The sequence below is a fragment of the Zalophus californianus genome, chromosome 12 (assembly GCF_009762305.2).
Source record: "Zalophus californianus isolate mZalCal1 chromosome 12, mZalCal1.pri.v2, whole genome shotgun sequence".
NCBI classification, from domain to species: Eukaryota; Metazoa; Chordata; class Mammalia; order Carnivora; family Otariidae; genus Zalophus; species Zalophus californianus.
The window spans coordinates 63,047,267-63,072,618 of record NC_045606.1 but is presented as its reverse complement, the minus strand read 5'-3'; the positions used below and the strand labels follow the sequence as shown (position 1 = coordinate 63,072,618).

The 25,352-nt window shown below is 36.6% G+C and overlaps 1 protein-coding gene and 1 pseudogene across 7 annotated transcripts in view; one reads left to right on the top strand and one right to left on the bottom strand.

The window, feature by feature from the left end:
- BBS9 (Bardet-Biedl syndrome 9) overlaps positions 1 to 25,352 on the bottom strand; it is a 479,889-nt gene that overhangs the window by 201,385 nt on the left and 253,152 nt on the right. The gene's annotated exons all lie outside the window — the stretch shown is intronic.
- On the top strand, positions 1,325 to 18,052 carry LOC118356152 (annotated as a pseudogene).

The following is a 25,352-nucleotide window of genomic DNA, read 5'->3' as shown; positions in this document are numbered from 1 at the left end:
ATGACATGAACTATTTGTGGGTATTTCTAAATACGTGTTTCCAATATTTTAAACTTTTTGAGAAGTTAGTGCTGAGGAATTTTCTTACTAGTATAGTTCTCACAAGCTACAGAAAAAAAAGTTGCCAGGCATATTCCTGGACTTTGCACAAAATCACCAAGGAACCTTTAAAAACCATCCCTTGTCTCTTAAAATTCAGTGAATCTAGAGTGGGGCTCAGGAATCTGTATTTCTAAATATCCCCTCTAGGGGCACCTGGGTGGCTCAGTCATTAAGCATCTGCCTTCAGCTCAGGTCATGATCCCAGGGTCCTGGGATCAAGCCCCGCATCGGGCTCCCTGCTCGGCGGGAAGCCTCCTTTCCCTCTCCCACTCCCCCTGCTTGTGTTCCTGCTCTCACTTGCTCTCTCTCTGTGTCAAATAAATAAATAAAATCTCTAAATATCCCCTCTAGATCCAACCCTAGGCAAATTTTAGAACTACTGAAAGATTGCCATTGTACATTTCAAAAAGCATCAAGCTGGCAGTAGAAAACCGTGCTTTGGAAAAGGGGTGGTTCTTTTCTTTATAAGAACAGAGAGCAGTCCTCTCTCTATTCTTTTGAAGTGATAAGCCAAGGAGTTTCTTCTGTTCCTCCATATATAACCACTTGTTCTTCAAAAGAATTTTAAAAAAAATATAATACATATTCATGGTGTATGTGTGTAGTTTCTAGAGAAACGAAAGTCATCATCAGGTAAAGTCAAGTCAAAGGAAGACAGACCGTTGCTGGACACTGAAGCAAAAAAAATGCTACTGAGTAGCTGAAAAGTCAAAGAATGCGCCTTCTAAGCCAAATCAAGAAATTAATTCTAAGTTTTGTAAACTTTTCAAACTTCATTTTATTTGCTTTAGTTCAAAAAGAAAGAAAAGTGGTCCTTTTAACCTTCCCACCAGAGAAAATACTGTGCAGACATGTAATTTTAACCAAGTCGTGGCTGCCCCCTAGTGCCTGCTTACCCCAATTACAAGATTTTTTAAGGGAGTCTTACTAGTCATGAAAAGAATACTTCCTTTCAGCTTTGAAGTAAGAACACAAACTAAAATTGGTTTCTAAATGTCCTGATATATTCATTCTTGTAAAGTGACTATCCCTAGCCCTTTAATTTACTTCCCAGGATATCTACAATTTTTGAAGTCTACCTGACTTTGAACGGTGTTGCTAAAATAATGCAAGATATTTCTATGCTTTTGTTTTCTGTTTGTATATTCTTTGCACACCATACAGAAGAGCCCCTTAATCTTGGCCCTTGCTAACTACCAGAAGCAGGGTGTGCCCATGTGCCATGAGTCTGAATGCCTCCCCTTCTGTGTTCCTACAGGCCCAGCAGCAGAGGCAGATGTCTGCAATGGAGCCAGACCCACACTTGTGCTTTTGCAGCCAGTCTTCTACCACAGCCAGGCCTGCTAAATGGTCAGGCCCTAGGTGGGTGGCTTCCATAATCTCTCTAACCTGGCTATAGTTTCCTAATTTGCTGATCTCCCTGCCCCTGAATCAGCAAGTATCAGGATCCCAGGCACTCATTGGGACCACCGCCCTAGCCTGTTGGGGAAATGGCATTGGCTTGTGATGGGAGGGTCCTTGACTTGGGTCACCCCAACTTCTCTCCTAGTTAGGATTCCTTCAGGAATATTCATATGCCAGACATAATTCAAATAGGTGTGCTCATATACAAACTGGATAGTTAGCATTTACTAATTATGTCTTTTTTTTAACTTACTTGCTTTTTTCTCTTTGCAGAAAGCCAAATACAATTTTATGCTTCTTGAAAAACTATACTGAACATAAAGTAGTCTTCTTTCAAAGTAGGAATTTAAGTAAGACAATCAAAAGTAATGGAAATTTGGTAGACAGAAAGCAAGAAAATTTGGGCATCTATTTTGCTACTTAACCAATACTTTAAAAATCACCAAATTTAAGGTATTATCACTGTGTAATCACATTCTAGTGAAAAATATCACTCTCTCTAAAAATGGCCAAAAGTTAGAATGAGAAGCTTCTGAAAGTAAATCACCAACAGAAAGAAAAATCAGCTAATCTGCAAAAGTAAATATTTATTCTTTTGGTACACATCAAACATACAGTGGTCTGCATCAGAATAATATTTATTCACAAAGTGAAATGAATTACTTACATGTTACTATGAAACAATATGCCACATTTTTTGAAAGGCAGAAACATACCATACAAATGTTACTGAAATCAGCAGCTAGAGTAACTAGAGTAGCTATAACTATATATATTGACATGTAACATGTTAATGATTTATTTTTACAAGGAAAAAATAACTTTCCAAACAGCATGTACCTTATGACCCTATTTTTAAATATTTTTTAAAATTATTTTTATTTTTATTTATATTTACACATGTTACAACACATTCAAAATCTGAAAGGATATATACTAAATTGAAAATATGATTTCTTCCTGGGTGGTAGAATTAGGATAATTTTTATTTTCATTTCCCTCTCTTACCTATATTTTCTGACAAAGAATTCTGATATGTAGTACTTGTGGCTTTTTTAAAAGCTATTATTTTTTTTTTAAAAGGGAGTAAAATTATGCCATGCTAACTTTTATGGTTATCCTCGGCTACCACTCTGTCCTTCCTTCAAGTTCAGTCTTGCTGAGTAAATTAGAGAAAGTTTTTCTTGGTTGGAGCCTACACTTAGGATGGGGGAGCAGGATACTGTTTAAGGATCTCTATTGTTTGTTTTCATCATTTTTTGAGTCTGAAATTCCTGTTTCCACAGTCCAGACTGACTAAGGAAAGACTAGAGTACATTTTGCAATAACTGGCTTTTGCTGCACTCTGCTGGAACATTCTCTGGTGTTCTGCACAAAATGATCAACAAAGAATGCTCAGGCCTTTGCTATATATATCTGGTTTAAAATGTCGTCATGGAGGTTTACATATTTCTATGGATAAATGAGAATGTTCTTTATCTAATAAAAGGGATATAGTTTACAAACATACACACCAAGGATCACCATGCTCACATATCAATAAGTGGCTATACATGCAGTAGTTGATTATGGTATGTTAGAGGTAACATTTTAAGTGTTTATTTTGTACCTTCTAAATGGTAGATCTTTTCTCAACTCTTCTAACAAACTCAAAGATCTATCTTCAATCTTGTAAATTCTTTAGAGGTACCTAACTGGACTCACATTATGTGGAATCATTTGTTACATTAAGAAGAAAAAAAAGGAAACCCTACCAAATTAAAGCAGTTTTTCAGTTTGTTGGGAAATACTCAAATGACTTACACCTGCTTTGTCTACCTACCAATTTCCCTGTTTTTAGTCTTTTACCTCTTCCCCCAAAACGCACCTGCAGTCAACATTCAGCATGAAGCTCTTTCAGTGAAAAGTAAATCAATTTGTGTTGGCCCAAGATTCCACAAAACAGTGTCTAGAGAGGCCTTAGTAACACAGATGCAATGGAAAAGAACCGTGGCAGGCTTGTTTCAACAATCTTCTGAGGGCAGTAAGAAAAAACTTTCACCTTAGACCTGTCTTGGGAGTTGCAAACACAGATGTTGGCAAGAATCCCAGCATACACAAAATACCTCTCAATTTTTACTAATACCTGCTAAAATTATGTTTTGGACTCTCTGCCTGGAAAGAAAAGTCTGGGATGACCCGTCTTTTGACTTTATAATCTGCATAAATCTCTTGAAGAGGGTTCACAGGAAAAGTTTCCATGGAACATTTCTATTAAAAAAAAAAAGACAAAGAAGAAAGAAAGAGAGAGAGAAAGAAAGAGAGAGAGAAAGAAAGGGAAAAAAGCAGCAGCCTCCACAGCATCATCTCCCTCTCTGTGGATTTCTCTGCTGCACTCTCAAATGAGTGGGGAAATTCAGGAGTCCACAGACCACAAGACAAAGTGTGCATGGGCCTCAGAGCGGATCCCTGCCCAAACCTTCCAATAGCATGGTCAAAAGCCGAGTGTATACTGGTGCCCCCAAGTGTCTGGTGCTGGGCCAGCAACAAACCTAGACCTCAGGGCCAAAACAACCAAGGTCTTGTTTTGCATAAATGACCTGCTATTAAGATAATCCTGTGTTGTAGGAAAAAACACTGGCCTGACAGAGGTAAAGAAGCCCCACCAACTAAGCATTTAGAAGGGCCAAACCCTGAACCAGCCCTCCAAATTCATTCTCTCATAAAATCACTCAATGTCCCTAAAACAGGAAACTGTGGCTCAGAGAGCTTTAATAATCTGCCCATGGACACAAAGGTGGTTAACAGTGAAGTCAGGGTTGAAACCCAGGTCTGTTTCATCCCAAAATCTCTTTCAAGTCCACCAAACTGTCTCAGAGATTCCAGTTCTTGTCCCATCTCAAATACTTTTAAAGAGTCATTGACTCTTCAGGGCTTTTTAAAATTCTTTTGTGAAATGATATAACTGAGCATAATTTCTAAAACTTTCTTAAACTCCCAAAATCCATTATTCTCAGGATCTGTTCATATCTTTCTTTGCCCACCTCTCAATTATTTTTTTTTTTTTTTGGACGTGACATAGGATGTAAATTCTCTAGGCTAAAAAATCCAAATCCAAGGTAATCCTAAAGGCTTCAGATGTCAGACAGTCTCTATTGCTGAGTATAGCTTGGAATTGTCACTAATGTTCTCTCTAAACCTGGTCATATTTAGTGGTGTGTGATTATCAAATAAAAGTAAGCCATATAAAACACCAAGTGCTATAAAAATATTTAGCATGGTCTCGGGAAATTCCAATCCCTAAAATTATTTATTATTTATTCACTACAAATTATCCCCCCAAAATTGTCTAACATATTGGGAATCAAATAATGAAAGATGTTTTTGCCACACCACCATTATGATCTAGTTTCACAGCATTTTATTACTGTATCATAATCGCTCAGCATATTGATATAAGGTGACAATGACTCTATTTGGAAAACTTTTATATTTAAAAAGCAAGTGTTTTAAATCTTTAAATAGAAATAAGCTACCCATTTCCATCAATTGTTTGATCAATTGTTTGGCCTTAACCAAAGCACGGTTATTTCAAAAAGAAAGCAAGTAACACTTTTACAATCTATTTTCCTTAATAAAAGGTACATTTTATTTCATTATTGATGTACAATTTTAATTAAAACTCCAAGTCCACATTTTGCTTTTTAAATGATAGATATTTGCATTAGCTAACAAGAAGTTAACCCATTGCCACAATCCTCCTGAAATAATGTGTGTGATGAAGAATAATTAAGGTAGCAAGGGCAAAAGGTTACTTAAGACTTTACTACGGTGTGAGCTTAAATTATAGGTTTTAAACAAGATGTAAGGACCAATGCGCATAAAAAAAGTGCAATTTTAATGGAATGCAGAACAAATTAACTTTTTAACATTTAATAATACCCAATTGCATAATGGGATTTTGTAAGTGCTACAGGGAGCAGAAAATAAAAGTAACACTGCAAGGTATGCTTGTTAACTACTTCAAGCTAAAGCATTACTGGCCTACTAAATGCTGTAGTAAATGGACACACTGACATGAAAGACTGGATTCTGCCATCTGATTGGCATGTTTTGTTTGTTGTTTCTTTTTAAAAAAGCGGAAAAGATCAAAAACCTTTAAGGAATTTTGTTAGCATGTTCTCAGAATTTCTTCTCAATACTTCCCTAGGCTGGGAAAAGTTTCTCTTGCAGGGTTACCTTCTCCCCTATCAAGTCAACCAGAAAGGTGGCTACAAGATCCTTTTAAACCCAGCTCTCTCCACAGGGGCAGAGCCACCATAGCATTCTGGTCCTGGACCTAGGGAGCCCACAATTCAAACTGTGCCTCTTGCCTGTAAAGCAATAACCACAGGGCATGGGGCCAGCCTTTGTTTTCATCCGATTAATTGAGCGAAAATGGTTTCAACTGTGAAAAGTCCCCCATGACTTAGCTCCAAAGCTTGACAAAAGAGGAATGGAGTATGTGCCCAAGCTTCAGAATTGCATTTCAAGAAGTCACTGTCGGCCACACACCCTGTCTCCCAAGGGAGAGGGTCAGTGACATGGTCAGTTCTTATTCCTTATAATCAGGGGTGAAAATATATCCATCATCCTTCTGCTGACCACATTTGTAATCAAACCAGAGGAACCAAAACCATGTAACTTTCAAGAGCACTAAGAGCTAATCTTAAGTTTCCTCCAAAGATGTCAGGGACTACATTCATTTATTCACGCTATAAACTCTGGGTTACCTTCCATAGGCCAGGCAATGTGCTTGACAGAGTGAACAAGACAGCTATGGTCCCTGTCTCTACAGGACCTAGAACCTAGCAGCTGCACACTGCCATAGATAGTCTCGGTCAACTGAGCTTCAAACTCTTGGTAAAGAGGAAAGTGCCCAAACTCAAACAGTGAACACAGGTCAGCAGAAACACTATTTCCACCTAACTTCATTATATGCTCTCTTTTCTGTGCTTTAATCCTTTGGTGAAGCTCCTAAAGAATTTGGCTGAATGAAAGACTGGCCATTAGAAAGAGAAAATACTAAGACCCTTTCTAAAGGTTGACAGTGAAAACCCATTCTGATCAGCCAGAAAATCTCCTTTCTTATAGTCAGGCATATACTAAAACATTCTTAATCCCCACCTCTTTGACTCTGCTAAACAGTTATGGAAACAAGTCAGCATTTTAGGCAGCCACCACCAACTGTTCAGAATTGGCATAGGAGATAAAAATTAGTTGCTAGTGCAATCTTAGACTGTATTAAAAGAGTTTCTAATGCCATAAATATAGGAATATGAAATTCTAAAAATGGGAAGTATCCAACTTAAATTAATTCCAACATTCCAAAAGTGTGTTTATTGGTAGGGTATTTAAATCATAGAAGGAATTTCCCCAACGAGACAATACTATAAATTGTGTTAATGTCACAAAACAGTCCTCAAAAGACTCTTTTATCCCATTATGTGCCAAAATGGAACTGAACCAGTATACATTTGAAATGAAAAACTAATAGAAAATAAGAGACTTATGGGGGGTTAGTATACTACTCACAATAAAAGTTTAAGACAGCATTGTGGACTAGACTCAAGAGCTAACAACTACTTAAACTGTTAAAATGTTGTGTCTATTACAGCTGTTGGGATGCATATCTTATTGCCCAACTAGACTAGAAACCACTTGAGGAAAATAACCATTTCTAACACATCTTGTACCCATTCCTAACTTCCTCCCCCTTCAGTGTCCCTGATAAATATTAAGCAAGTGTAGATAAATGACAGAATTTCCTAGTAGGAAACCTAGGATTATCAGGGAAGCAGATGCCCCTACTCTTTTCTATACACAGTGAAGAAAAAAGGAACAATGAGGCAGCAGTGTCACTTTTTTGCTCACTAAAGGGAGACATTTGGCTACCTTTTCCACTGCCTCCATGTGACTTGGAATGGCCATTTATACCTGTAAGATGCTGATAAGCTATGGATTTAGAGTAACATGGAAAAGTCCACTAGACTGTCAACTCCATAATGGTGGGGACCATGACTGTCTTATGAACCACTAAGGACCTGATGACTATCTCAGTGACCTGGCACATAGTAGGTACTCAATATGTGTTGAATGAATGAAGGACTATAGTGTTCAGGCAATAGTTTTTAACAGGCCCCTGGAATTTGTACTGTATAGCATTTTGAACCCTAAAATGTACATAACTTCTCGGCCTATCATTTATTTTTCTAATTTTTATAAATGTGGGTAAAAGAACAATTTCCCTTTCCTTTTAATGTGATAAATATGAAGGAAAAAAAAAGAAAGCAGCACACACTTGATAAATGGTAACTGGCCCTTGCGCATAGTGTCGGGAGACACCACCAGTGAGGGAGGCTACCAAGCAGAAGGCAGGACTCACATGGAGAGGGCTGCCAGACAAACACCATGGGGGAATGCAGGCCCAGTGTGGCTAGGACTTCTGATTTTTCAAGAGGAACCAGAAGTCAAATTCTTCAAAATAAAATCTCTTAGTATTTAATTTTGGCAACTAATAAACATTTTAATAAACTGCATTAGCCAATTCTGTTTTCTGATCAAGAAGATGAAAATGACTTATTCTTTTGCTGTAACTAAAGGCAAAAGAGAGAGAAAAATGGGAGAGAGCTCTCCATTTCCTTGTAAGTGTTTTAGCAAAACTACAAAGGATCTCAAAGGCCCTTTCTAAGTTGGAAAAAACTACTAAATAGGGCAACAGTTTTCAAACATTTAAAGAACTGAAATCCTAAGTGAAGCCCAATACCTAAAAGAAATAAAACTGAGGTCTACCAGTTGTACCCTTCACCCTTATCCGATGGTGCAAGGCATGCCAGTGAGGCCCTAGGTTTCCACTGCTGCCATTTTGGAAAACCAATGACTGTGGTGGTGGGCTTCTTGGAATGAGAGGAAAGGAGACAAAGTCTCAGGCAAATCCAAGAAGGGAATGGACTTAAGAGTCACAATCCAAAGTAAAAATATATTTTGTAAAATGTTCCATTATAAAGTGCTATGGGTAACAGCCAAAGGCAGGAAGAAACCTAGTAAGCTAAGAACTGCAGTTTTTCTCATATTCCTTGAGTTCAGAAAGCACATGTAAAAGAAGATGCCACAACAAGGCCCAGAGACAAACTATATAAAACCACTGAGAAACTAGAACTCTGAATGGGGGTCCTATGCTTTAATCACCACATCCAACATTAGACATGAAAGAGGAATTAGCTCATCCAAAATGTTGACAAAGATTAGGACCAAGGCCTAACCACACTACAAACTCACACACACTACAACTAGTAGGACACTATTTTCGTCTATAAAACTGGCAGAGTTTTTGTTTTTTTAATGATAATTCCCAATGTCAATACAGGAGCCAAGAAGTGGACGTTCTCATGTGCTTCTGGGGGGAGGGACAGTAAATTGATACAACCTTTCTGAGGGGAAACATGTATTAGAAGCCTTTACAAATACACATGGACCTTGGTCCAGCAATTCCACATGTGGAAATCTATGCTGAGGAAATGGTCATGAATGGACCAAGTTTTACCTCCAAAGATATTTACTGCAGCATTATTTGTAGAAATAAGATCTTCAAAGCAACAAAATTATCCAACACTAAAAAACTGGGTAAGCTGATTTTGACATAGCTGCTATGTAGCATTAAATAAGATGTTATAATGCTATTTATAATGACATGAAAACTATTCTTGAGATAAAATCAAAAAACAGGACTATAAGCACATCTTTTATATAACTATCCCAATTTTTAATATAATGCATGTATATACACAGAAAAAGAGAAAAAAGAATGTTCACAAGGAATTACATTCATTTTAATTTTTGTGTTTTGCATTTGTCTGAGTTTTGCAAATTTTCCACATGATAGTATTTAATGCAATTCTTATATTTTGTTCAAAAGGTACATAAAATGAAATTTGATTATTTTTTTTTATTTCTGATTGTTTTAAAAGAGACTTTTGTAAAAATTTTCTTTGTGGATATAATTTAAAGTCATTCCACTATATAATCCAATCAAAAGTCAATCATTGCTTGACATTGCTTGACTTGCCCCTTTTCAATCATTTTCCCTTTTCTCTCCATTTCTCCCAACAAACAGAGCCATTTGTAGGCCTGAAGAAGTCAGAAAAATTCCTACTAATTGATCTAAATCCCAAAATAAGGGAAGACTGCAGGGGCACTCATGTGCTGCCTCCTTCTCAGTCCACTTTGAGAAGTTCGGTTTGGTTTGGTTTGGATTTTAATACACTGTAAGCAAGGGGCCAATGGCCGGCCCCTGTCTTTATCTATTTGTGACAGTATTCTATATGTGTTTCCATATGCAACTCTTTGCTCTCTTCAGTTGGACTGGGTGGTCTTCTAGCACAGGACTATGTAGACATATTCTTTTGCAGTTTCCCTCTAAGGTGCTCTGCAAATAGTGATCCTGACATATCTACTAGGGAAGATACCATTAAGGAAAAATTAAAGCTCCCCTTGCACATTCTATGCTGCTGGTGGCACTATCAACTCACAAAATTAGCAATTACCTGGTCATTTAGATTAAAGCCTTAAAAATGTTCCTATTCTTTGAGCTAGTAATTACTCTAATGGAAGTCTATCCTGAGGAAACAAATTTTTATTTAGGAAAAAAAAAATTCAAAACAAAAAATTAAACTCAACCTAAGTCTTACTAAGGGAATGACTAACTAAATCATCATTCACGGTCCCAGTGGACTCTCCATCTTGACAAAGCTGAAAGGTATAATGGCTGACAGTGGAAGTGAGCCTGTAAGATTTCTCAGGCACCAAGAGTTGTAGGAATGCCTGATTCTCCATCCCTTTACTATTGAAACATATTGTATCTGGACTTGTACTTGTTTGGAGGCTAAAGGAACTATCATTTAGCTCATAACCTAGTCTTGACTATGAGGAGTCCAGAAGAACTAATTCACAGTAAAAAATAAATTGACTCTTTTTCTAGGTCCTAGGTATCCAATTATCTTCTAACATCCCCTATTAAACTATATCAAACATTGCAGCCATCAGCTTTCAAGACTTTATGGAAAATAATTTTTATTTTAAGAAGAAAAGCCAAAATCAAGGAGACGCTATCAAACTAGAAATTAAAATTTGGAAAAATGAAGTACCTCATCGGAATCTGTGATTCAGGCTCATGAAAAACACATTTAAAAAAAAAGAACTGTAAACCTAATTGGAATGTAAAAAATAATTTACCTCAAATGACATACAGCATAAACCTTTCAAACACTTGTAACTTAACACCGAAAAGATGATAGAGCCTATTCTTGTTCCAAGATGATAATTGCTTTTTAAGTACAAAGAGATCATAAAAATTCCAGGGACAAAACAGAATCCTGAAACAATTCAAATCACAGCAAAGGAGGATTAGGAGCATTGCCCATTGTACCTGCAGTGACTGCTCAACTCCAGGAGTAGGAATGATAAACATAGGTCTAAATATGTAGGTTGTAAAGTGCATATCTCATTAGCAAAATAATATCCTGGTTCCAGAAGAAATTTCTGGCAGAGACATAAGACATGCCTTCAGAAGCTCCCTGAAGAAATGCCAACTACCGCTGGGGCAGGACCACTGAGTTCAAGAAATAATATGTTGAGCCCTACTATGTGCCACACCAGGCTCTGTGCTAGGCAATGGGGCACAAGAGTGAACATTAGATCTGGTAGTTACTGTTATCCTGGAAACAGACTAAAAACAGATGGAAAATCCACTTCAACTGAAATGTACAGTACTTATCTGCTAAGTAAGTTTCAGGTCCTGTAAGAAAAATGACATGGAAGCATGGCTACAAATTTTTTCTAACATGATGGGTCCTAGTACAAAAACTACACTAAAATAATCTGTTGTTTAGTTATTACAGCTCCTATTAGTCATTGTTAATATCAATTAAAATGATTTTCATCTGATAATACATTTTAATTTAAAAAAATTATATATGAGGGCGCCTGGGTGGCTCAGTTGGTTAGGCGACTGCCTTCGGCTCAGGTCATGATCCTGGAGTCGCTGGATCGAGTCCCGCATCAGGCTCCCTGCTCAGCAGGGAGTCTGCTTCTCCCTCTGACCCTCTTCCCTCTCGTGCTCTCTGTCTCTCATTCTCTCTTTCTCAAATAAATAAATAAAATCTTTAAAAAAAATTATATATGATGCATCTACTCATAGCTCACTTAAGCACTACTGTATCTTTTTTGAATATTTATCATCTTTAATGGCAAAAGACTAGACTAAAAGGTAATATTTGTCTACCTTTATAATTATCATCACTATAAGAAGGTCACGCTCCTTGAGGTTAGCAACCATATCATAAACACCTTTATATACCTCTTCCAGTCACAAAGAAACTCATACATAGTAAGTTGCTCAATAAATATTTGAGCGAGTAATCTCCTAAACGGAATCTTTTAATCCCTGAATTTCAATGATCAAATATCCTATTTTTTCTTAAGTTTTTTTTTTTAACTATTTCCAAATATTTTGACACACCACATTAAACATTTGTAGTCTGGAGAACACTTTTAAGACTTAAGAATTACCACAAAATACATTTCCTAGGCTGAATCTAAAGGAGTTATATTAAGCACACATGTAAGCTTACATGAAAAGCAATAAGAAATATTCCATTTTTGTGTTGTTTCTTGAAATCTGATCAACATACAAGTTTAAATTTAAATGTATAGGAAAAAAAGAATAAATTGACTTATTTCAAGAAGACAGTTTTGCAAAGTTGTAAAACCGGTTCCATAGAACCTAAGATTTCATCTCTCGTTAGGGAACCTAACAAGGTTTGTGGACAAGCAACAGTGTTGAAATCTTGTCAAGAAATATTTTAAATATTAAAAAACTATGTCAACCCTTGTTCTGTTCATGACTAAACTTGATACCATCAAGAAAAATTAGTTTCGGATGTGGGATACTTCAGGGATTTGAAGTAGTTTGCTAAATAGGAAGCTAAATCCAATTACTTTTCTGTAGATTTGGCATCTTCAACTGAAAACCAATATTCCAATTAACATTAGACAAATATCCAAGCTTATCCACATGTTCCAGGCATCCTTTTTGGCTAACAAGTAGACTCCATTTCTGTATTTAATTATTCCCTTATGTATACATAGGGCCTGCATTATACTTGAGGTATATAAGGCAAAAAAAGGGGGGGCGGATTTTAAATTCTCCTGTGGTTCACTTCTACATATGCACAACCCAAATTTAACCTCCTATATAATTTTATCTTCTTTTCTAAATTTAAAATGTGCCAACACTAGTCTTCTTTTAAATATGAGATGTTTTGAACTACCTAAATGGTACAAATGTCAAAAGCACTCTCTATATCACTTCACTCTACTCAAAAATTACAAACAGACAAACAAAACACAGCTTCATCATCAAATATTGCCTTTAGCTTGCCTGAAGCTTAAAAGCAATTGAGATATTCTGAGCCAGATTATTTATGTACCTGGCTCCCTTACTTCAAGGGAAATTTCTGACGTAAGAGTAGCTTCAAGGAGAAAAGATTCAGTTCATTATCAATCAGTAGAAACTCTTCATAAATGGAAGAAGAAATTCTCAAGAGTGGGAAACTTGGTTAGCATGGAATATATACCTGTGGCTCTAGAGTGATATAACGTATTTCATCTTTTGTCGACTACATGAAATGTCAAATTTTATATTAATGTTATGTTACCAAAGAACACAAGTTTTTCTGACTAGAACTTTACAGCAAGCAATATTTATTTATTAAGAACCAGCAAAGACTATCATTATGTCAGTAGTGAAGTATCACACCAGGTCTAACTTAGGAAATTGCCTTCAGTCTATTTTCTAAGAGTGAAAACTTCGTAACAAACTATAAGAATGTGTGTCTGTATATAGATGTGTGTGCAAGTATGTACATTCAGTAAAATATCAGCTATCTAGACCTTGGTAATGTCATCCATCCAAAACAATAATAAGAACTGTGAGGGAGCCTGGCTGGCTCAGTTGGTAGAGCATGTGACTCTTGATCTCGGCGTTGTAAGTTTGAGCCCCATGTTGGATATAGAGATTATTTAAGCAAAATCTTTAAAAAAAAAAAAAAAGAATTATGAGGGATTAGTGGAGACAGTAAGAGGAGAATATGCCTGAACTCCCAAAAAAGATTCATAAGTAAAACCCACGTCCTAAAACAAATTCAAATAAAGCACCAACAAGTTTAGGCCTCTGCTTAGCATTCACTCTTCTTAATACATGTATCAAACAAACCTAGTAACCTCTTTGCTAAACCTCTAGAACCAGTAAATTAAGAATCAGCTTGGCTATTACAAATCAGGAAAAGCAACAGAAAATAGTACCCCAAAATCCAATAGAAAGAAAGAAGTCAGATTATATTTTATTTTAAGGTAGGCAAAAGAATTTTAAATAGTATTTTTGTCTAGACCATTCACTGCAGGGATGAGGAATACTTAATGGGCTTTATATGTAGAGGACCACCAGACTCAGGCTTCAGACCTGTTTTCTGCTCTATCCTCAATGCTTCCCAATGAGTCATGACCTATTAGTGGTATGTGCAGTCAAATAAATGGGTTATGAACATGGTTTTTTGTATGAGGAGGTGGGATATCCTAGTTGAAATATATATTCATTGAATATGGAAATAGGTAGAGACTATCTCTGGTTAATTTTTATCACCCATCCCCTCACAGTGCCTAACACAGGATTTTAAACATGAGTAAACACCAAAATGTCCCATAAGGGAATATATGAATCATATGGAAATCATCTGGACAGAGCATGTCAAGAGAGAGGAGCAGCAGGTCAGATGGTACACATCAACATTTAAGGTAGGAGAAGGAAAAGTAGCCTATGAACACAGCAAAGAAAAACCAGTTATAAGAATGGCTATACATTAAGATAGCCTGGGAAGCTTTCAAAAAAGTAAGATAGGTTGACAAAGTTAAACATGGTAGAGGAGCGCCTGGGTGGCTCACTCAGTTGAGCACCTGACTGTTGACCTCAGGGTCTTGAGATCTCAGGGTCTTGAGATCAAGCCCCAGGTGGGGCTCCACACTCAGCAGGGAGTCAGCTTGGGATTCTCTCTTTCCCTCTCCCTCTGCCCCTCCCCCCGCTCACATGAGCACGCGCTCTCTCCCTCTAAAGTAAATAAAAAAAAAGAGCATGGTAGAAAGACTGTGTAATATTATAACCAAAAAAATATTTAATGGATTTGGCAATCAGAAGGTCAGAGGCAACAGCAGCAGGGGCAAAACCACATCATCTAAAGTGATCTACAGAGTCAATGTATTCTCTCTTCATAACACTGGACTTGGCTATGGATTCCTGGATATGACACCAATAGCATAGGTAACAAAAGCAAAAATAGACAAGTGGGACTACATCAAATGAAAAAGCTTCTGCACACCAAAGAAAATAATCAACAGAGTGAAAGGCAACCTATGGAATGGAAAAAAAAAATTCACCTATTATACAAAATATATAAGGAACTCCTACAATCTGATAATAAACATCTTGTCTACGGCCATATCACCCTGAACACGCCCAATCTCGTCTGATAATAAACATCTATTAGGAGGGCCATTATCAAAAAAGAAAAAAATTAATGTTGGCAAGGATGTAGAGAAATTGGAATACTTGTACACTATTCATTGGATGAAAAAATGGTACAGCCACTATGGAAAACATATGGAGGTTCCTCAAAAGATTTAAAATAAAACTACAATATGATCCAGCAGTCCCACTTCTGAGTATTTATCCAAAAGAACTGAAATCATTATTTCAAAGAGATTTCTGCACTCCCATTTTCATTGCAGCATTATTCACAGTAGCCAAGGTATGAAAACAATCTAAATGTCTATGAAGAGATACATGGATTAAAAAAAAAAATGTGGTATATGTATATACAATGTAATATTATTCAGCCATAAAAAAGAAGGAAATTCTTCCATTTGTGACAACACGGATGAACTTTGAGAACATTATGCTAAGTGAAGTAAGCCAATCACAGAAGAACAAGTACTGCATGATTCCACTTATATGAGACATCTAAAGTAATCAAACTCATAGAAGCAAAAAGTAGAATGGTAGTTGCCAGGAGTAGAAGCAGGGTGGGGTGGGAAAGGGGAGGTCCTATGCAGTGGGTGAAGAGTTTCAGTCATGCAAAATGAAAAAGTTCTAGAGAGAAAAAAAAAAAGAAAAAGTTCTAGAGATATGCTGTATAACAATGTGCATACTGTCAACAAAAATATACTGTAAGCTTAAAAATTTGTTAATAGAGTCTATATATGGGTTTTTTTTAACACAATAAAAAAGTGGACAGATAAATGAAATGGAAAATGAGAGAACAGAGAAAATAAAAGTAGACAGTTTCTGATGAGACAAGTGTGCAGAGGGAGAAAAGAAAGAATGGATTACATGTAGAAGAGAAATACAAAGAAAAGTTGCAAGAGGCAGGTCTGTGACAGGATAAACTTCAGCATGTTTATAGGCTATAGGGAAGGAACAGAGAGAGGGAGAGATCAAAAATGTAACAGCCAGAATAAATGATGAATAAGTTATTATTCCAGAAAATAGTGGAAAATCAAAAAGATCAAGTGAAAAACTGATCTTGAAGAAGAGGAAGAAACCCTCACATGCTGCTGATGGGAATATAAAATGATACAACACTGAGGAAAAAGTATACCATAAAAATTTAAACATAAATTTACCACATAACCCTGCAATTCTACTCCCAATAATCTACCAATAATAATCCCAATAAAAACAAAACATATGTCCACAAAGACATGCAATAAATGTGCACAGGAGCATTATTCATTTATTGGTCAAAACTGAAAACAATCCACATTATCTATCAACTGATAAAAACAAAATGTAGTGGGGGCACCTGGGTGGCTCAGTCGTTAAGCATCTGCCTTCGGCTCAGGTCATGATCCCAGGGTATTGGGATCGAGCCCCGCATCAGGCTCCCTGCTTGGCGGGAAGCCTGCTTCTCCCTCTCCCTCTCCCCCTGCTTGTGTTCCCTCTCTCGCTGTCTCTCTCTGTCAAATAAATAAATAAAATCTTTAAAAAAAATGTAGTGTATTCACACAATGGAATACTATTCAACAATAAAAAGGAACAAACTGCTGACACATTCTACAATATGGATGAACCTCAACAACATTATGTTAGGTAATAGAACTCAGATCTAAAAGAATACTTATTGTACAATTCTAACTATATTAAATATCCAGAAAAGGCCAACTTAGACAAAAAAATAGATTCGTAGTTTCTTGGCATTAGGGGTAGAAGAGGGGATTAAGTGTAAATGGGCACAAGGGAGCTTTTGAGGATAATGGTAATGTTCTAAAACTGTATTGTAGTGATGTTTGCACAACTCACTAAAATTCATTAAATGGTACATTTCCAATGGATGAATTTTGCAGTATGCAAATTATACACCAATAAAGTGTTTGTTTTTTTTAAGAGATTAGGCTAACTTGACTGGCATGTATGTTTTGCAGAAGTGGGAGTTAAAATTAGAAGGAGTTGTGTCCCATTCTTCAGAGATCTTTGAATGCCAGAGAGAGAAGTCTCAAACAGATAGACAAAGGAGATCCCCTGAAGGTCTCAGAATGGGATAGGATAAAAACAAATAAAAAATACAGATAATTACATTCGGAAGATTAGTCTTATCTAATGTGTCAAATAAGAAGTTGACACATTAGATCATAAAGACCAGGAATTGTGGGCTCCTTGAGTCCGTGGCCTCAACTAGCAAGAGCTGATCCTCTTACATATTTTCACCTTGAATCACAAAGGTGGGATAAAAGAAAGATGGCCCATGAAAATCTATCAGTTCCATGAACTTTGAGCCCATCATTCCAACTGAGAAATCAACTAAACATGCAAATTAAGTGCTGGCTAGAAGCCAGTCCTAGATGGGGTTAGAGGGAGGCAAAGAATCAATATTTGGGTGGGAAGTATGGTTGAATTTTCCTGAAATCCAATATCCTGCTATAAGAGATTTAGAAATCATATAAAAGGAAACTTAAAAACCACAATATAGGGTGGTCCATCAGGGAAAATAGTGATCTTCTGATTTTACTGCAAAACATTCCACTAATGATTCCCAAGTACAGTGACAATACATCTAAATCCATTTAAAGTCCAATGTTCCTTCTGCCCCAGGAGCCATGGAGGGGCAACAGCCATAGCTCTGCACTACCCTACGGCCATGGGCCTCAACAAGGGCCACAAGGTGACTAAGAACATGAGCAAGCAGCAGCTGGTGCCTCACTGAGCACACCAGTTTCCAAGCTCGTGTGGGACATGATCTGAGAGGTGTGCGGCTTCACCCCATAGGAGCAGTGTGCCATGGGGTTGGCTCAAAGTCTCCAAGGAAAAGTGCACCCTAAGTTTATCAAGAAAAAAGTGGGGACACACATCTGTGCTAAGAGGAAGAGAGAGGAGATGAGCAATGTCCTGACAATCAAGAGGAAAGCAGCAACCAAGAAGGACTGAACTCTTCCCCTCTGTACGTAATAAAGCTTTTTTGGAACTTGATAAAAATAAAAAATAAAAATGAAGTCCAATGTTCAAAATTCATTTCTTTTAATTAGATTAAATCACTTTTACCTATTACTACCTTGTTCCTGAATATACAGTTGAGTCTCACAAAATATCTTTTTAAAAATATATCACCTCAATTTATCTTTGGTTACATTTCATACTTTCAAACAACACTCAGGGCACTATTAGCCCTCTGGATATAAATATACAGGGAAACATATCAGTATTGATATAACTACTTAGCTGTTCATAGATAATCCCTTAAAGATCATACACATCTTTGGGTAGGGGGATGGGTTAGCCTGGTGATGGGTATTGAGGAGGGCACGTTCTGCATGGAGCACTGGGTGTTATGAACAAACAATGAATCATGGAACACTGCACCAAAAACTAATGATGTAATATATGGTGATTAACATAACAATAAAAAATTTAAAAAAAAAAAAAAAGAAGAAGATAGCAGGAGGGGAAGAATGAAGGGGATTAAGTCAGAGGGGGAGACGAACCATGAGAGATGATGGACTCTGAAAAACAAACTGAGGGTTCTAGAGGGGAGGAGGGTGGGGGATGGGTTAGCCTGGTGATGGGTATTAAAGAGGGCACATTCTGCGTGGAGCACTGGGTGTTATGCACAAACAATGAATCATGGAACACTACATCAAAAACTAATGATGTAATGTATGGTGATTAACATAACAATAAAAAATTTGAAGAGAAAAATAAATAAATAAAATTGCACAATAAAAAAAAAAAGATCATACACATCTTTTTATTTTGTTAAGTAATATCATAAAATAATCTCTTTGGCTTTGTTTTCCTTAACTGAGAGAAAGAAAGAAAGTGGGGGAAGGGAAGGAAGGTAAACAGGAGGGTTATGAGGATGGTGATCATTGTTAATTCACAATTCAAACCATTCAGAACTCCATTTACAGAAAACTAATACAAAAGGAATAATTGTGCTAGATAGGATTAAACAGGAAGATAGATAACATAAATGAAAGAAAACTCATATAATTACAGATAATTAGAGGCCACTTATATATTTTTTCTCTCATCACTAATACAAAAAGGTAAGATTTTCATTTCCTTATAATGGGTTCATTAATAGTTTTATTGTAATATTAGAAACATCTTGTTCCTGAGTATCTCAAAGGACTAATTTTTTTAAAAGATCAAACAACAAATAGAGATTTTAGCAGAAGAGGGTACCCCTGATTACTTTTGGTTTAGAATACTTTATATCAGACAGATGATCAAATTTCTGAAGCTGAAAAATTTGCCAAAATAAAATCCTAATACTGAATGTACAATCTAAGTAGGTATTCACACTAATATTAGCAAGCAGAAAAAACCAACTATCAGTTGAAGAACATGCAGATAAAGAAGTATGAGTTCAGTTTATTAAAAAAAAAAAAAAACATATGACCCAGGGAAGTAAAGCATACCAGATGGATATTAAAAGTAGAATGTTTTTATATACAAATAGGTCTGTTTTCCCCTTGATTTATGTACAACCCCCATTAACGTCAATTAGTGTTACATACATAAATCAAAGGAAGCATAACTCCAATGTCATAATACTACTCTGCACTTGGATATCTTGTTTGAAAACTAATTCAGTTTCAAAAAGCCCTGTTACTTAGATCACTATTATTAGCGTCCACCAAATAAATGTTGACTAGCCAAAAAACACCCCCCAGGCTTACACTAAATGACCCTAAAGGCCCATTTGTTTCTGAAATTCTGAACTGATGGAAATTTAAGATTCTAAGTCCGGTGCCTTAACCATTATGCAGATACAATAAATATTTATTGAAATTTTTACTAGAAGATAAGCACCATGCTGGATGCTGCTCAGACAGGTTCTAAGGTGTCCAAAGATAAAAGTGAAGAAGCCAAGTGACATACCCAAAGTCAAAGAAACATAAAGAGCTGGAACTAGGACCCAAGTCTGTTGACACAAAATTTGATGCTTTTATTTTTCTTTTTTTTGGAACAATACGTGAAGACATGGTTTATGTGAGCAAAGTTTCCTAGTAGTCCCCCAACCATCCAAGGTTGGTTCCCACCGCCTGCTAGTCACAACCAGTGAGTGAAAATCATTGCATTAATGATAGTCTTATAATGAGCTATAATTTAAAGGTATTAAGGAGAGGTGGCTGGCGGGTTCAGTTGGTTGAGCGGTTGTGCTCCACTCTTGATTTCACCTCAGGTCATGATCTCAGGGTCAGGAGATGAAGCCCAGCATAGGGCTCTGCACTCAGTGGGGAGTCTGAGATTCTTTCCCTCTGCCCCTCCCCCTGCTTGCATGATCTCTCTCTCCCTCTCTCTCTCTCAAATAAATAAATAAATCTTTAAAAAAATTAAAAATAGGGGCCGTTGGGTGGCTCAGTGGGTTAAGCATCTAACTCTTGTTTCCCACTTAGGTCATGATCTCAGGGTCCTGAGATCTAGTCCCGAGTCAGGCTCCCCGCTCAGCAGGTGGTGTACTTGAGATTCTCTCTCTATATATAAATAATAAATAAATAAATCTTTTTAAAAATATATTAAAAAATAACAATAAATAAATAAAAGGATTAGAGGAAAGAAAAAAACAAGAGACATTACAAGAAACAATATAAAACTATGAGTTCACAATTATCTGTAGCTAGAACTGTAATGTCTGCTGAGGTAGCCACTAGCCACATACAGCTATTCGGAGCTTGCAAAGTGCTGCAAATGTAAACTAAACAATGTACTGAAGACTTCCCATGAAAAAAATACAAAATATCTTGATAATTTTGATTTGATCACATGTTGAAATGACGTTTTACATATATAGGGTTAAATAAAACACATTATCAAGATTAATTTCACTGGTTTCATTTTGGTTTTTTTTTTAAATGTGGCTACTAGAAAATGTAAATTATATATGTGGCTATACTTGCGGCTTGAAGTATATTTCTGTTGGAACAGACCTTATAGCCACACACATATATTAAATATATCAGTGATATACTTATAACAAACACACTTTGGAGATTACATTCTAGATTGCACTCTGACCTAGTGGAAGAAAAATTTACATAATTTTAGAAGAGCTTTGTATATTCCTCTAGTTTTGTTGAGGGACTAGTGAGGTGAGAATGAGACAGAATAAGACAACCCTCATCCTTATTCATATACTAATTCAAGCATACCATTCAGTTATCTAATTGCTCCCTTTTGAGTGAATAGGAATAAACTAACTCATATATGGTACAATAATCTGAAGTTCTAAACATTCAGGGAATAGAGAAATGAGTTTATAGGGTATATACGGGAGAGAGAAAATACTTCCTTCAGAAAATACCAATGAAGTCCAGGAGTTTGTGATCACATCCCATTTTTAAAGTTATTATTTTTAAAAATTGTAAGATACACAGAACATAAGATTTATTATCCTTTTTTTATTTTTTTTAAAGATTTTATTTATTTATTTGAGAGAGAGAATGAGAGCATGAGAGGGGGGAGGGTCAGAGGGAGAAGCAGACTCCCTGCTGAGCAGGGAGCCCGATGTGGGACTCGATCCCGGGACTCCAGGATCATGACCTGAGCCGAAGGCAGTCGCTTAACCAACTGAGCCACCCAGGCGCCCCTTATTATCCTTTTTTTAAGTATATAGTTCAATAGTGTTAAGTACATTTACATAATGTGAAAAATTATTTTCATGCTTATCAAATTGTGATCATTATAAAAGGAAACTGCTTAAGAATTTAAAGTCATCTAAAACAAATGTGCACCATTTTCAATTTTTTTATATTCCTTCCACATCTTTGCACACTCACCTACTATAGATACATCTATTTCATTATTTGAAACTTACTACATACTAACTGCTATTTTCAATTATTCAAAATGTTTATATTATTCTAGTTTTTTAAATGATGAAATGAAATAATGATATGAAATGAGATCATATCAAATGGTAGCACTACAATAAAGTTAATCATTTTCCAACCATGGAAAGCTAGTTTATAGTGATTAATGTTATAAATGACCAACCTGATGGATGTATTTTTTTCCCTTTGTGAACTATTTTCTTAGATAAATAGCCAAGAGTAGAATTATGGGATAAGAACATATAAACTCCATTTTTTAGCTTACCACTTCCATTCATCCCCAAACATATGGCTGCAAATTTCTGTGCTCCTTTTCTCACCTGTTTTTTCTATCTCCTTCAGAGGAGAAAGAATTTCTTCTTGGCTCTTAAGTAGTTAAAAGAAAAACAAATGCAGCAACATCACCAAATCCCTAATACCACCTTCTCAATCTATCAGCATATTGTTTTTACTTGCCAATGGCAAGGAGGAAAGTAGGCCTGAATGTTTCATCACATATTCCTTTGTGTTATCAGCCAAAATCATGTTCCTTTAAAAAGTCATGGACCAAAAAGCTCTTAGACTTCTGCGTGACTTAAAATGATTTTTATACATCAATACCATACAAATAAACAAAGTGGAAGGAAGTTTTAAGTACAGAAAAAGTAACAAATAGCAAACTCCAAACCACAGGATCTCTGTTTAAAATTATGCCTAATACAACCTCTGTTTTGCAGAAGAGAAAAATCAGCCAAGTGCCTTTCTAGAACACTAATGACTATCAGTCATTACATCACACATATGTCATCTGACACAAACTTTTAGATTAGTAAACATTTTTCCTCTGCTACAACAGAGGGTTAGTGTTAAAGTGGGAAGGGAAAAAAAAAAAACAAAACTCAGTACACATAAAAGCATCAAAACACAAGCCAAACTGTAGGGTAAGTCTAAATGTCCCCGATTTCAATTCAGCCAATCAGTCTTGCTTTGACTAACACACGTACATAAAATTTTTATAACATGAAAGAGAACTTATTTTCCAAAGCTTTTCTGCCAAATTCTAATGCAATAAGCATTAGAATTTGATAGCAAAGAAACTGAATTCAGTATAAGTGAACAAATTAACAACATTACCTCTTCCTCTGATAGTCAAGTTTCAGATGTAATATAATATAGACTTTGGGGAACTCTTCAGATTATACTACCTTTCTGATATGTGTATACCCAACGAATATTGGATGATCATGAATATATACATATATACAACATAGTATGTACAAATAGTTTCCATGAATCTCCTTTTTCTTTAACCTGACTATACTTTCACTAAAGAAAACCTAGGATGCCTACATTCCACATGGAAATGATTAAATATGGCACATGACATACTAAAGCACGGACTTTGGAATAGATGGCTTAATATCTGTGTAACACTGAGCAAGTTGCTTAACCCTGCTTGGAGTCTCAAGCTCTTCATCCATAACTTGGGATCCATTATTGGGAACAATAATGCCATCTTCACAAGATGACTGTGATTATTAACTGAAGTAATAAATGAAATTTACCTCAGACTCAACAGATGCTCAATAAACATGAATTTCCCTTCTCTTCCCTTAACTTCCTTTCTTAGGTCCTCCAAAAATACATTCAGATTGACAAGGCAGGATTCCAATTGTACAAATGAGGAAATCTAGGTTTCTAACCGCTGACGAAAAGAAATTCTTGACATGGTTACTTTCTTTCAACATTATGCCTTTAAAGCCAGAAGTAAAGTTGAAAGCTCTTTTCAAAAAGGAAAACTTTTTTTCCAAATTCTAGACTAAATTATGAAATTGTAGTGGGCAACTGGAAAATCCTCAGTCACTGGAGGATGTAAGTATCACAAGATGCTTTTCCTACAGTGATAGCCCCAGTCCCCTCTCCTTGCTTCAGCCATAGGCTGACCTCAGGAAGGGGTGCCTGGTATATGCCCTCAATGGAACGTGATATGATGGAAGGTAGATACTATGTAGGAAAGGCCTGCTAGTAAGAGTAAAATGCTAATGTGGAAATGTGTGTTGTGGGGTTCCTAGCCAATCAAAAATACAGGATATAGGAAATGACTTGCAGTTGAATGGGAGAAAAATGGTTGGCTGACCCCCTTGTGCACCAGATCTTGTAATGATTGATGGCACATCTTGGAGCTAGTGACCCACCTGTTGGAAGTCTAAAACGAGGCTGGTACCCACAACATGCCTAGAGACAACTAATTGCAGAATGATATTCCTAGATGAGATAAGCCTTATCACTCATGATCAGTTAACCAAGATGCCTTTCCCAGAAAGAAACCCTTAAGCTGCCCCCAGAGTTGCTCTCACTGATGCCTACTGCATCCCTTTTTCTCCAACTCTGGGGAACTTAGAGGTGTGTCATAAAGCCATTCTGGTTTTGAACTCTGTTCTGTATTTGAACTCCCAGTTTTCTTACTCTACTCATCAGAAATTAGTTAGTATCCTGACAGGGCCAGGACCATCTACAGTATTTGAGGGGCCCAGAGCAAAAGGAAAATAGAGGGCCTCTCGTTCAAAAGTATGAAGAACTTCAAGATAGCAACCATAGGGCTTTAAACCAAACATAGAGTTCTGCATGACTGAGCTGGTCGCATGTCCATGAAGCCCACCCTGGACAGGGCTAATGCGGAGCCTTAGAGGGAGACTGAATCACTGATTCCATCCCCAAAACAACTGACCATAACTAAGCACACAGGTGAGTAGTATTCAGGCAGTCTCACTAACCTGAAAACAGTACAGATGCTCTGTTTGCTTTTAACAACTCTTGACAAACCTAATTAATTATAAGATAAGTTATCTCCACGGTTTACAGACCAAAAGTGATTATGAATAAATAATATTGTAATGACAATAAAAATTTAGGTTTGAATATCAAAAGTGTAAGTCTAAGGGTTAGGAAGGGAAAAAAATTGTCTTCTAAAACATTTTGCTAATTTAGTATTATGTTCAAAAAAAAAATAGGGTAGATTGCAAAAATGCCCACAATTAATTCTCTACTCATCCAATAAGGAGGCAGAGTCTATTTCCTCACCCCTTTGATCTAGGTTGGTCAAAACCTATAGGGAATTAGAGACAGGGCAGAGGCTTGAAGAATAGTTGTACATTGGGACCTGTAGCCACCATGTGAATAAAACCAGGCCAGCCTGCTGGGCCAGGAGAGACATGTGGCACAATGATCCCATCTAACTGTGAGCCAACTGCCAAATATGTGAGTAAGTACATCCCAGGCCATCCAGTCTCCAACTGAGCCACCAGCTGACCAGGGACACATGAGTGAGCCCAGTGGAGATCAACCAAGCATGGCCCAGATCAAGAGATGTGCCCAAGTGAACAACAATGAATTATTGCTGTTTTAAGCCACTA